We start from the raw sequence: 15,378 nt of genomic DNA, 5'->3' as shown, positions 1-15,378 counted from the left end.
AAAATAAATCCACACGGGTAAAGGACACGGGCGTGTCCTTAGATGCATAAGCCGTGTGCGCCACATGGGCCAATAGCACGACCATGTTCAAGTTTCACATGGGCGTGTTGCCCTCTTCCATGGACGTGTGTCCTGTTTCAAAGGTCATTTTTTAAAGTTGGTTTAAGGACTCGAGTTGGTTCCAAATGGTTTTCCAATGGATGTTTGGGACCTCGTAGGCCATATTAAAGAAGTTTAGACCAAGTTTGAAAAAGTTTTAAATTTTAACGGATTCGTATGATCTGACTTAGTACATGTGTATGTGATTTGTGAACGGTAATGCCTCGTACCCGGTATTGAGGTCGAGCTCGGGTTAGGGTTGTTACAATTATGCTTAATCTTGGTGACAAAAGAAAGAAAATTAATTATGAATAGTGGTGGTAAGGGCAATGGCAACAATGGTGGGAGAAGGGAAAAGAAAGAAAAAAAAATCAAGAGAGGGAAAAAAGGTTAGGGATCGCTAAGGTAGGGGAGGAGAGGGTTAAAGGCTGATTATTTTGTGAAATTTTTTTGTTTATACCTAGTTTTACTACGCTTGGACAACAAGCACGCTAAAACATGGAATTTTTGCAAAAAAATATATATTTGCAAGAGAAGGTATTTGAACTTGGGACCTATAACTAACTTTTATGCTTACACATTCAACAACTAACGTCAATTCCCTATTTTTGATATAATTCTACATTCTATATTTGATTAACTCTTACAAGCATTATCTGTTTCTGAACTTATGTATAGAATACTTTTACAAAGATCTATCAGAAGAATAAAGCTTATTTGATACAGAACTATTTCATGGAAATAAGCAAAATACGAATTATGAATATATGTAATTCATTACTTATTGACCCCGAATTGTTGAACTATGTTCTAATGTGAATAATATGACAAGGATACGTGAAGAAAATTTTAATGATGAAAGTGATGCAAAGTGATAAGTTGAAAAATAATGGAATTATGATTAATTTTGAGTTAAAGCTGGTATTTTACCATTTGAAATTATATATGTGGTTTGGACTAAATCTTATATGGTTCATGTTTTGAATGCTATGATAGGTGAAATTACTTCATATTCATTCATGTCATTTTTGAATGATTAAGGTAAGCTATTTGTTTATATTGTATGAGCTTACTAAGTATTTGATATAATTACTTAGGTTATTACTTTTCTGTAGATTTTGAATTGTTCGAAATGTGTTGACACACACCTTTCGTCTCCCGATTTGGTAGACTTTTGATGTTTCGAGCTTGGTTATTTTTGGCATGTACTTAGGATGATTAAATATTGAATTGAAAAGCTTGTGTTCGTAGTTTCGCACGGTTGAGTTTGAATAAATATAAATATTTAAATAAATACATATGATAATTTATCATATAGATGATTATGATAAAGGAATGGATAGTATTAAATATTTATTTAGATGATAGCATGAAATGGTAATAGACTTAGGCATATTAGTTAAATGTTTTCATTTGGTGTAATTGAGTTGTGATATGAAATGATTAAAGGCATTTGTAATTATGGTATGTTTTGCTTGATGAAATTAGTATAAAATTTTAGGTTATATTTTGAAATTTGCCTATTGATACTTTAGTTAAAGAAATAATTCTTGCATGTGAATGTTTAGGTATGATTAACTTGTCAAAAATGGTAAAGTTTCTTTATTGTTTAATGGTTGAATTGTTGTTGTCAATGTAGGCATAATGGTTTCTTGTTAGGATGATTAGTAAATTGATGTTTGGTCTTGTAATATACATATTTTGGAGTAGGTTTAAATTAATGCTAATTGGCACTATAGGTCATTTGGTATGAATGGTATGCAAATTACTTAAAACAAGTTATTTATGCTGCACACGGGCTACCACATGGTCGTGTGTCACACACGGGTAGTTCACACGACCGTATGTATTGCACATTTAAGGTAATTTTAGATCTATACAACATCAGTTAATTACACAGTTTGAAGACACGATTGTGTGTCACCTTTCACACGGCCTAAGCTCTGTCACACGATATAGCCACACAGCATGTCCATGCACCACATGGTCTCTGTCTTGTCGCACAGCCATGTGACCCCTATTTTCATTATTTGCCTATATTTTGTAAATGTTTTGTTTTAATCTAGAATCGTTCCTAGTTTGTTAAATGTTCTGTAAGTTCGATTTAAGTCTCAATATGATTGAATAACACATAAATGATTGTAATTGATTATGAATTGATCTTTTTGGTTCTGTTTGAGGGGTTTTCCTGTTATTTTGCAAATGTTTTAGATTGGTCCCGTTTTAGTTTTGAACTTGTTCAAAGGTTTTCGTAAGCCCGACTAAAACTCGATTTTAATTGTAATACATGTTTAACATGTAATTAACTTGAATTTATTTATTATTGAATAATAATGAATCAGTTGCTTGCGAATGTTCCAGTTTACTATTGCAACATCCTATAACTGGAGTCCCATATATAAAGTGTTACAGAAACTATAAATCTGAACAAAACAATACATTCGGATGGTTACGCCCTAGTAGCAAGGTATTGCAAATAAGGCGGATGTCAAGAAAGTAGTCCAACCTACATTTCTACCCCAAGTGCAGGATAAAAGTAGAAAAGACAAAATAGAGCAATATCGTCAGTAGCGCGTGGGTCTTTTCTAGTAAGCCTAATGAGTAGAATACCAAGTGTATAGCATATCCTAAGTAAACAACTCTTAATGGACCTAAAACTAATCGGCCCAACTAAAATAAAACTGAAATCATCTCCTAAAAACCTTAGCTCAGCCTCATTTCAGAAAACCCCCTACCCAGCTTTCCAAAGACCAGTCGTTTCTCCTTCCTTAGGCATTCGAGAAAATGATTAAAATCAAGACTGTGTCTTTAATGCATTTGCGCCTTTGTCTGGTAAAACTCTTGCTCCTTCTTCTTCTTTAAGGTCGTTCTAGATCTCTGGCATCTTTTTCAGCCACTGTTGTCATCAATCTTGGCAGTTGTCCTTCCAGGTAGGTGTTCTTATTAAGTTTCAAAGCTTCTAGGGCTACTGCATGTGCAGTTTCATTCCATTTTCTGTATATCTATTGAAATCTGCACTCGTTATAACTTTTGCTTAGTGTTTTAATGTCAAAAATATATTAAATTAAAATTGATTTGTCTTTTTCGTTGTTTTGAATTTTCTTAATGATGTTGAAGGCGTCTCCTTCTACCACCACCTTTTGTAATCCCATATCTAAGCTCGTCTTTACTGCTTGTAAGTAGGGTAATGCCTTTGTTACAAACAGAGTAGGGATTCGATTATTAACTACCGTTGTACAGTTGAGGATCTTTCCTTCTGAGTCCTTGGAAATTATGACAGTTCCTGATTTGGAAGTTTGTCTGTAAAAAGCCCCGTCAAAGTTTATTTTGATTTCAGACGGTTTTGGTGGTCTCCACCATTCTTCTTCTATTCTCTGACCGGGTAATCTGTTTTTTACCTCCCATTCCCTCAAGTATTTGTTAATAAATGGTGTTTTATCTTCTACTGATTGGAATTTTTTCTCATATAGGATCTTGTTTCTCCTCATCCATATCGCCCAGATGCTACAGAAAATAGTCTTACTGTACATATTTGTCATTCTAGTGAGCAACTTTTTAATCCACTGTCGATATCTCTCTTCCTCTTCCCTTTGAGTTACTTGCATCCCTAGCTCCTTCTAGATATTTCTGACTGCAGTGCAATCCCTGAAGGCATCTTCCATTGATTCTGTACCTCCTTTACAGCAAGGGCATAATGTTGTGTTGCAAATCCATTTGTAATGCAAATTACCCATTGTTGGAATATATCCATTATACACTCTCCAATTTGTAATTTTTATTTTCCCTGTAAAATCTGTCTGCCACAATTTTTTGTAGAAAATTTTGTTTATGTCTACCAAAATTTATAGCAATGTCTAGGTTAGATTTCTCCTTTGTAAGCTGTCTGTTTTAGCTCCTCGCTATATATTCTCCTGATGGTTCGCCACTTCAGAATCTATTTTACTAACTTGATTCTTAGAATAATAAGGAAGCGGATAAAGAAGATAAATACAAAGATAGAAAGTAGCGTGTAGAAGTCCTAAGAAGTCTTGGAAACACGAAGAATCCACAATTTCCTTTAAACAGTTCTAATTTTCTCTCTAAGATAGAAACCTTGGCAAGAAAAAAGTTTGAAAATGATCCTTACAATGTAAAAAGATTGTTAAAATTCTTCTAAAAGAAATTCAAGAAAAACTCTTGAAAAGAAAAACTTTCAGAAAATTTATTAACTCAAAAGAAAAATAGAATAATAATGAATTGTCTGAATTTTGTACAATGCAAAGGCCTATATATAGGCTAAAAAAAACTCTTAAGTATATTAAAACTTTAATTTAATCTAAAGAAGAAGTAGTTTTAAACTAAACTTTCTTGTTAACATAAAACTTCTAATTAACTTAAAATACTTATTAATTATAAAAAATTTGGAATAAAATAATAATAAAATAATAAGAGCTGATAAATACAATATTGGGCTTATATATAATAAAATTTAAGTCTAAAACTCAAACCTAATATGATTTAAACTCGAATTAAAAGCTCAAAATTTGTAATTCCCGTCATAATCTCGTTCAGAAATTTTGCTCTTGCAGTCTTCACTAAACGGTCATAACTTGAGCTCTCAAACTCAAAATCAAGTGATTTAAAATGTGTTTCGAATATAAGAGATAGATCTTCAAATGCCATGAGACATCTCAACCTAGAAAAGCCAGGATACTATCCAAAAAGTTGTCGCAAGTCTGCTGATTTCTCAAGCTTGAAAATTGGCAACTTTGGTGATTGGAATTTAATAAATTTCACCCCATCCGTGCATGTATCATTCTCCATTTCCTCAAAAAGATTCATCATCGAATCTTGTCTTTGATTGAATCTTGATTTGATTTGCTTAGCCTTTGGCATTGTTGTTGGGGCTTTAGGTAGTGTGAACCTATCACATTCATGAGTCTGAAATTGTGCCTTGAAACTCACATCACCTTCTTACCTTCCAGGCCATCCCTTCCCCTAGTAGTTTCTTTATTGCCCATACACTCCTCCAAGTATACAAAGGGTAATTTCCTAATTCTCCTTGCAAGAATTCGCTATCTAGATAATATTTGGATTTTAATGTTCTCACTAATAGTGAATCAGGATATTCCATTAGTCTCCAGCCTTATTTTGTAGGAAAGGTTATATTAAGAATATTTGTTAACTCGTTCGCTCCCCTTTTTGTTGCTTCACTAAATAGGATGCAGTCATCGGCAAATAATAGATTAGTGATTGTTGGTCTTCTTCTACTTGTCTTGACACTTTTTTCTTTTTTCATTCTTTTCCATTCTCATCAAGGTCGATAGGTCGTACCCACAAATAAGAAATTGCTGGAAAATTGTCCTTTCCCGAAACTTTCAAGGGTGCCATTTCTTTAAGAGCTTTTTGGATCTTTTCGATTTTGTATGTTTTTGTTAGTTCTCAATTCATTTTTTCTGTAATACATTTATTCACCCCATCCTACACACCTTCCAACGTCCCCCTCCTCTTGTGGTGAATAAATTTGAAAAAAAATCTTTTACAACCCTAATTATTTCACCTTTGTCCGACGCAAGTGAACCATCCTCTTTTTTCAGTTCTTTTATTTTATTGTTCCTCCGTCTGTGAGAAGCATATCTGTGGAAAAAAGGTCGTATCACGGTCTCCCATCTTTAACCAATTAGCCAATGACCTTTGTTCCCAATATAGTTTTTTTTATCAATTTTCAAACACAATAGTTCACCTATCACTACATTTGTGCATTCCTCCTCATTGAGATCTTCTATCCTTCTTTCCAAGCTTCTTCTTTTTTCCACCTTATTACCTTTCAATCATTTTGCCAATCGTAGGAGTCCCCTACAAAGATACACCAATCTTTGAGAAACATCCCCTTTACTACAGCCCTACAAACGTCATATTTTTTCTTCACAAGTATCTTCGAACAACAATCATTGTTCAAATATAAATTTTTCGGTTTTGGAAATTAAATTGTCCATCTCTGTCTCTATTAGTAAAGGGCAATTATTAGAGATGAAATGTCCAAGGTGCTTAACATTATAATTAGGCCACATTGTCTACCATTCTTTATTCGTTACATATCAATACGCTCTCTTATATTATTTTCTGCGAAGTTCCCTCTTTCCCATGTGAACCACGCCCCTGTGAACCCCAAGTCTTCAATTTGACATATATCTAACGTTTCTCTAAAAGCCTTCATACGCCCTTCCTTCCTTAACACTCTCATTTTTTTTCGAATGAGTATAATATCTCATTAAAGTCCTTCTACCAACCATGCCAAATTGCGATTTTGGCCTAGAGTTTTTAATAAATTCCTGGTCTCCTCTTGCAGACTTACTTCCAAGGTTCAATAAAACCTAGTGAACCTTCATTTTTTTTATACTTGTTTCCTCCTTTATTTCCACATCAATATGGTTAATCAAAAATCTTCTTAAAGATACATTAGTACCTTCCTTCCAACCTATACTAAGTCTACCCATTGTACCCTCTATTGATATATCAATTCCATTCTAAAAACCACACTATCATTGAACACACTCCATCCTTTTGTTATTCAATTTGGCCTCCATAATGAATACCACTTGGGGATTATTAGCTTTCAACACATGCTGAAGTCTTCTACATACTCGAGAGCTCCCCAACCCCCGGACATTCTAACTTAAGATTTTCATTGCTTCGGTCAGCTTGCCCTTTGATGGCTGCCGATCTAATTGGTTGACTTGCAAACCAATTCTTCATCTTACTTTCCAATGTTTCTGAATTGCTGATCTCCTTTTAAGATACCCTTGGTCTTTTTTTTCCATTGGTTTCTTCTATTGGCATATCTTTTTTCCTCTTACATCCATTGTATTTCTCTAAACCCTTTCCAATTTCCTTCTTCTATTTTCTTACCTTCTCTTGGCTTTCCTTCCAAATTGAATCCCAAAATTGGATTTACGTTTTGCCCTCATGTAATTGTGTTAGTATCTGGGCCTCACTTTTTACTCCCTTCATCTAAGCCTTCCCCTACCGTACCACCTAAAGAACCATCCCCATTTTCTTCCCTCAGCCAAACACTAGTGGTAGTAAAAGCCTTCTTACCTGGCACCCTCAATGATAGATCCCATCCCAACTCCATCTCTTGGCAATCCTTTATTATTCTAATATGGAAAAAACCATCGCCGTGTCCAAGTTGTCCACATAGAAATCAGAACAAAGTCAATTTATTATATTGGAATTTTGCATAAAATTACTTTCTAGACAATGTTATTAATTTATTCCTTCTTTTCAATGATACTCTCACATCCATTAAACCCCCATATTCTCATATATCCTCAAAATCCTTTACTAATTTGTTTCGCATCATATTTAAGAAAAAAAACCAAAGAATGCTCCAAACTGTTTTGCAAGTTCTTTCGAAACCATTCCTATTGGTATATCGTGAATTTGGACCCAGAATAAAGAGTATATTAAGGGTACTTCCATTGGGTCCTCGTCCTCCATTAATCTATGGAAAACTAATAAGTGATTGTTGAAAATCCATGAAGCATCATTAATGACCCTTTTGATACTGACCTCATAAAAGAATTTGAAAATGAATCGCTTCTCACCTAGATCTGAAATTACCGCCTTGCCAATTGGATGCCATAAGTTGGCCAATATATTTTTCATGGTTAGAAAGTTAACTATGCTTGCTGTTAGGAAACAACCTACCAAGTAAAGGTCTTGATTCAATTTTTCTTCCTTCAACCCCCCTTTCAACATCCAGCCCTCATCTTCCTCATTATTGATTTTTAGCCCCGCGATATCATTCTTTCTTGGTTAATATTTGATTTTTCAATTCAAACCCTAATTTTCTTGATCAGAAAGAGATGTAAAATACAAACAAATGCTAAAGACAAAAGATTAGATTTTTGTCAATAACTTTTCACGATTAAGGATGAAAAAACTAGAAGACAAAACTTATTGCGATTAGATTACTACTAGAACCTTACTATCGAAGCAAACTATTATTCAGAGAAAGCGTGCCATTGTGGCAGACTTTTTTTTATCTTAGTGATATCAAAATTTTCATACTTCAAACCAGTGGTCGAGGGTTCGATCCTCGCCCTAAGTATAGAACAGCTTTAAAACTTGTGGCCAGCATCTACCTTCTTAATGGGCTTACAGAACGCGGAAGATTAATTATTGGGCTTGCTTCGATAGATACCTTGAGAAATAAATAATTATTTCTTATAAAAAGTATAAGTAGCTTGCATGCTTATTTTATATTAAAACATAAAATATTATTATAACTTGAAGGCAAATAACTTCATAACATACATGAATTTATTAAATAATTTAGCGAAAAAATAAATAATTTTTATGTTATACCGTATAAACCTAAAAATACATAAAAATATTTTTGTTTAAAATATAAAATTGTTATCCCGCGTTACGAGATTATATTCTTAATAATAAAATAATATCAAGGATATTTAAACTATTTAATTACCAAAAAAACTAAATGCCAACTAAAAAAAAAAGCGTGCCAATTCAAGTTGAAGAAGTTGACCAAAAATAAATATAATTATTTTTAATAAATATAAAAAAATTTTGCCTTTTAGTAAAAAAAATTAGGTATCCATATCTATCCCCTATTATTTGAAAAACTACTTACCTTTTTCAAGAAAATTATATTTTTAAAAATTATCCTCTTACACAAACAAATGTGTTTGGACATGAAAAAATAATTGAATGAAAATGTAATTATTAGAGTTCCCTTAACATGTTTGACAGATAAAGTGTAATTATATCGTAATTCTTTATATCATGTTTAGTAATATAAATTATGATTATACATTTATATAATTTTAAATTCTAAAAAACATTATTAATTAATATAAGAATTAGCAATAATAATTGAGAAAAATAAATTCTCTAAACAAGTAACAAAATTTAATATCAAATCATCGTATGTAATAAATTAGCCCAAGAAAGTATCAACAAGACTACTAATAGTATTAACAAGAAAAATAAATATTTTATGCAATTTCATCTAATTACTATAGAATTTAATATTTGTTAGGTTATTCTCTCTCTAATATTTAACGTATATTCCTTACCATCATTGTTTGGTCCTAGAACATGTATAAACAATTAATAATAAATATTTTGTAATATATAGTGTTAGTAAGTAAATTTGGCACTATACTTTCTGTGGAAATTGAAAATTACATCTACATTTCACCTTGATCAATAGTTACCATTATCCTTATGAAATAGTAATAAATTTATCATTATACTTTAACTCTATATTAATTTTACGGTTGTACTTTTATTTGATTGTATTTTACACTAAATTAATTTTTCTATTCAATTTTAATTTAAAATAATTTTGAGGCAAAATTTAATACAACATAAATTTTTATATGTTCCTTTAATATTTAACAATAATAAGTTAATTACTATAATATTAAAATTAAATAAGAATGGTTATTTTATAAAAATGGTTATTTTATAAAAATAAAATTAATTTTTTCTTTTACAATATATATATTTTTATTTTTCATGTTTTTATTTCATTAAATTCTAATTTAATTTAGTAATTTCTATTATTTATAAGTTAAATTTTTGTTAACTCTTAAACTAAAATATTTGAAAGAATTTTTCTTATCAAGTTGTGGTTTTAAATCATCAAAATTAATATTGAGTGGTAAATTTTAATTTAAAAAAATCAAAGTTGATGGCAAATTTTAATAAAATTCAATTACATATAGTTTCGAAATATAATGGCAAATATCAATGAAAGCAAAATATAGTGACAAATTTCAATATTCACCTATTTAACCTTTTAGTTCAATATTTAGTAGATCAAAACGAATGAAAAATTATCTCTAGTCAATAAAAAAGTTTAAATTATTTAAACGAGGTTTGTAAAATAACATAAGATTGTATTTTAAAAATAAAATATAAGTCCAAAAATTAAAATATTATTAATTTTAAAAAATAACTTTGTAGGATTATGTTTGAAAAGCATAAGGTAGTTGGATTTGAGTATAATTAATCATATAATTACTTTAATTTTTACCCTCTGTAAGAATTGGAGAGTTTAATTGGAATGCCCTCAATTACACTCAATTCAATAAAATTCATTAATTAAAATGATTACCCAAACATATATATATATATTTATATATATAATTATAAATAACTACATCCAATGGTACTTTCCAAACCCACTCTAGAATTTTTCTTAGGTGAGTCAAATACATCATGTCCTATTACTACTTAATTAGAATAATAACAAGTTGTTCAAAATAAAAGTTAATTCAAACGTCATATATTCATGGGACATTAAGATATTTATTTATGAGTTGGTTGAAGTTTGGACTACGTATATTAATATATACTGAGTTTTAGTTGGGCAGAGGTATGGACCGAAAGTTTTATCTAAATTCGACCCTACATTATAACTAATATTATCCACATTTGTAGACACTCATCCAATTACTCTTCTTAAGCAAAAATCAACCCTTCTTGAAAATGAAAATTGATCACTCGATAAAATATCAATCCCTCTTAATATCTATTTTTGAAATTATATAACAAATCGAGTAGGATAAAATTTGAGGGAAAAAACCATTATTTCAAAGGCTATACCTATTTTTTCCAACTTCAGTTTTTGCACATAATATTTTGTGTCTAATTTCTTCTTAGATATCAAATAAACTTTTGAATTTAAATAAAAAGATAAATATTAAGATTATATATGAATTTTGATGTAATTTGTACTGTTATATATCAATTTTAATTTGATATATTTAAATACATCAAATTTTAATTTTGGTTCAATTTTTACATTCCACTAATCTCATTATCTATATGACATAATTTTTCGTTAAATCATGCGTAAATTAGTGACGTGATTAAAAAACTTTTTTCCTAATAAAATGTTATGTAAGCAATTTACACATGACTTAATGGAAAATTGTGCCACATAAATAAATGAGTTAGTGAAATATGAAAGTTCAACCAAAATTAAAGTTTGATGTATAAAATGCACCAAAATAAAGTTGAGGTATAATATTGCAAATTGTATCAAGTATAATTTGGTATTTATCCCTTAAATGAATAGGATGACTTTCAAACAAATGGATCATAGTTGACCACCGCCAAACATGCAAACGTTTGACTAGAAAATACCATACCAGAAATATATTAAATTAAATGAGAGGTGTTCACAAGTATACGAGTCAAATTGTAATATAGATATGTATAACAGAACACGAGGACGTATTCTGAGGATCGTGCCTAAAGAATTCTACTTCTACAATAACAACTGTAAATAGTAATAATTAAAAACTATATTACAATAAACAATAAAATAGATAACGAGCATAAACTAATTTAAACTGGATTAAATAAACAAAAAATAAGCAAACAACTAAATCATAATAACAGGCAGAAGATTAACTGGTTTCAGTGGTTGTAATTAACTTCAGAATTCAGGTTTAAATAGAATTAACTATTAATTAACTAGTATTACCTCTCGGCCCCTATTAATTAACTAATCGACAAGTACTCACTCATCTCCCGACCTCACTTTCTTTACTGGGATAAATTATGATTTACTCGACAAACTTATCTCCCGACCTCATTTAAGCTAGATTACTTCTTAGGGTCATCAATCCTAGGGTTTAGGCACACATAATTTAAAATCAGCTAATCCTTATGGGAAACCGACATTCCTATGTTAACTACTCCCACGTCCACTCGTTAATCTCCCTAGAAACTTAACCTCTTATGGATCTAGACGCCATAACTCTTGGATTTAATTTAAACAAGTAAAAGAACACAAATAAATTAATGTAAGAGAAAGGGTAAGAAATTGCCCAGTTGATTGAATTGAATGTGCTCGGAGTTGTGTAATCTCTTGATAATTAACTGATCTTGATGTTTGCAAAAGAACAATGAAATAAAACTGCTGAATACTTCAATAGAAAAGACTTAGATTCAAACTAAACCTAGTCGAAAAGAGCAAAGTATTTAGAAACTAAAAATAAAACGATATAAAATCTAAATCTCTAACCACGACTCCTAAAGGCTTACTTACATATTAGCAATAACTTTTCTATTTATATGGATGTTTAAAAACCAAAATTAGGTCTATTACATGTCATAATCTTAAAAATTATTGATTGTGTGAACGATTTTAGCCTTTTCGATTCTTACCTCCCACATTCAGACTTGTGCCACGACATAGCCAAGGTGTGTCACAACACGACACTGATATGTTGGGCTTGGAGTTTCGGTTTCACGTGCTGTATCTCGGGAAACTTGTACTACACTCGAGTGTCCTCCATAAGGTTGTTAGGCTGCTAACTACACATCCTGCACACTAAATTAAGCATATTAAAACTACCTATGTAACATACCAAACCCGACCCTATAATAGGATCTGAGTATGGTGTGTCACTACTTAAAATCAAACTATCTTTAAAATATTTTGTCAAAAGCTTTATATAACTCTTACAAAGTTATAAATAAAAACATACATTAGCTGTTACTTTACCAAGGTTTGAATAAAAACATCAACAGTTTAAAAATAATGTACAAGTCATATGGCGTATAAGTTCAAATATAATAACTTCATTAAACATAATGTATTAATTTAAAACCAAGAATTAATACTTCATAGAAATCTCATAAAAACAAAGTCTTATTAAAACAAAAGTTCTTTGTACAAATCATTTCTGAATACACTTATGTGTCATCCCCATGATTCATGCATGATACGAAATAAAGCAGTCAACTCACAATAGTAGTAGCACTTTGCATAGCATAGTCTTTCTAACAAAGCCTTCCTTCAGTCAGTAAGCCTGAGAAAGAAAAGGTAACAAAGTAAGTTCATAAGAACTTAGTGAGTTCTAAAGAGAAATCATACATAACATTACTGATAGTACATTTGAACCTTTCTGAAGGATTTACACACATTGACATAGTACGCCCAATGGCATATATAGAACATAGACAGACTCAATAAGCCAACTTAGTTATCACTTGGGCATATATTGTACGCTAGATCAAAATAGCTCAGACAAATCCATCCTCATGCCATCCATGTACCAAGAATTTAGAATCAGAAGTATATCATTTAGTCTTATTCACATAAATTCTCCCTCTAACTCATATCATTTTCATTCAGAACAACATGTTCTATTATGATATGCCAATCCGATTTGCAATATAGCTACCCTACTAGAGGCTACACAAACATATCTCCTCATCTCCATCACCTTATATCAGTTCATATCATATCATACAGATCAGAAACAGATGGTAGTGGCTTAAGCATGAAGAATGTCACTTACTTTATATCAAAAACAGTCTGCACTCAGACTGAAAACTTTGGATAACCATTACCCGCACAACATCGTTCATCCATTCCAAAAGATGATTACTTACCTTACACGAGTTATAAAATAAAGAAAATTACAACACATGGAAGTAAGAAGGAACTCACTAGAAACTCTAGCACAAGTCTATAAAGCAGGTCATTTGCCTTTATCACTTAGACCTTTGTTAGCTTCTTGAGCTAAAATAAAAATAATTAAACATATCGGATCATCAACCGATCGAATTAGATCATGTATGTAAGAATCAACAACTATTAATCCAAAATTAGGAAGTTTCCTTCCTCACACACTATTCTAACATCTATGTACGCAAAATGAAAAACACATAAATGACTTAGAGGATAACCTAGGGTTTATCAATAATTACCAATGAGTTGGTACTAACATAGAAGTTTGCTAAATACTGCAAACCTTTGAAGATGTAACACCCCTAACCTCAACCCGTCGCTGAAATAGGGTTACGAGGCATTACCGGAATCAAACATTAATAAACGAACAAAATCGAGTCATAAATCTGTAATTCAATTTAAAATTTCTCAAATACCATCTTTAAGTCCCTAATATGGACCTACGAGGCCCAAAATATGTTTAGGAAGTAATTTGGGACTAGACCGGGAACTTTGAAAACTTTTCCTTGAAAATAGGGGTACACGCTCGTGTGGCCTGGGACATGCCCGTAGGGCTCCCATTGCCGTGGGGCCAGCCCGTGGGTAGATCTGACTTGCACACATGGCCGTGGGACTAACCTGTGGGCAATTCTGACTTCGTCACAGGCACACGCCCATGTGACTTGGCCGTGTGAAAACTTGATTTTTCAACATTTTTAAGCTATTTTCACATATCAAACACACCTAGTTCATGCCCAAAACATTTACTTATAAATCTTGATCAAATAACATTCATTTATTCATTTCAAATACTTCTTAAAAATTACAAATTACTTTACACCCAAAACATAAAATATATTTAAATGACTAAAACAAAACCTAATACATGCCACATTTCCAAAAGATAGATTCATCACTAGAAATTAAGCTGAGATCGGGATTGACTCGGATGCTGAACTGAACTTCAACTTTACCTAGCCTGCACACAGAAACAAGTTGTACGTTGAGTATTGGAAATACTCAGTGGCGTTACCATAATTCAAATTATAGCAAATATAAAATATCATAAACATGTATAGATAATTAATAAATCATAGATATAATTCGTACCAAGTTATCATATTTCCATTGTATCATTTTCATTATTTGGTTCAATATATCATCAATAAGATTACCAACTATTCATGAACCTTTGGTTCATCTCTCAATCACATATAAATATCCAAGTCACATTTCAAATATGAATAATTCATGAACCTTGGTTTTATGCCTTCAATCTCATAACACAAATTGCATTTCTCATTTCATCTTACAGTATCATTTTCTCATTTCATTCGATAATTCAATTTATCAATTTCATTTGATTTTTTTCTCTTCACATATATTTCCTTATTAACATAACTCGGACTTTGGAGGATACACAGATCCAACAAAACACACCAGAGTGGCGACTAGCGCCTCATCGAATAGTTCGAAGCAAATAAGTGACGACCAACGTCTCGTCGGCTAAGCCGAAGCAAAGTGGCTACCAATGCCTTATCGAATCTATCCGAAGCAAATATGACACACCAAGTGTCTCATCGACTCGAGGTCGAAGAATCCCTGAACTCTTCCTATCTTATGGCATGCCAACTATATCCACCCTAGCCCGACTAGTTAATAGGGTATCAGAATCACATATTCATATCACTTTCACTTTCAGTTGATGATAATCATTTGAACTCAAATCAATCGCAATGACAATTCAATCACAAATCATTATACAATTCATCAATCAATTCCAATTCTCATTCAATTCA

General features: G+C 31.5%; 1 long non-coding RNA gene across 1 annotated transcript; it reads left to right on the top strand.

The window, feature by feature from the left end:
• Positions 1–2,791: 2,791 nt before the first annotated feature.
• LOC107959983 (uncharacterized) lies at positions 2,792–4,024 on the top strand. Its single transcript, XR_001701046.2, has 2 exons — positions 2,792–3,481; positions 3,570–4,024. It is a non-coding gene; the product is annotated as an uncharacterized lncRNA (long non-coding RNA).
• Positions 4,025–15,378: the final 11,354 nt, after the last annotated feature.

Source organism: Gossypium hirsutum, chromosome A05, assembly GCF_007990345.1.
Source record: "Gossypium hirsutum isolate 1008001.06 chromosome A05, Gossypium_hirsutum_v2.1, whole genome shotgun sequence".
Classification (NCBI taxonomy): Eukaryota; Viridiplantae; Streptophyta; class Magnoliopsida; order Malvales; family Malvaceae; genus Gossypium; species Gossypium hirsutum.
Note: the sequence above shows the minus strand (reverse complement) of the source record. Positions and strands in the feature narration are given on the sequence as shown.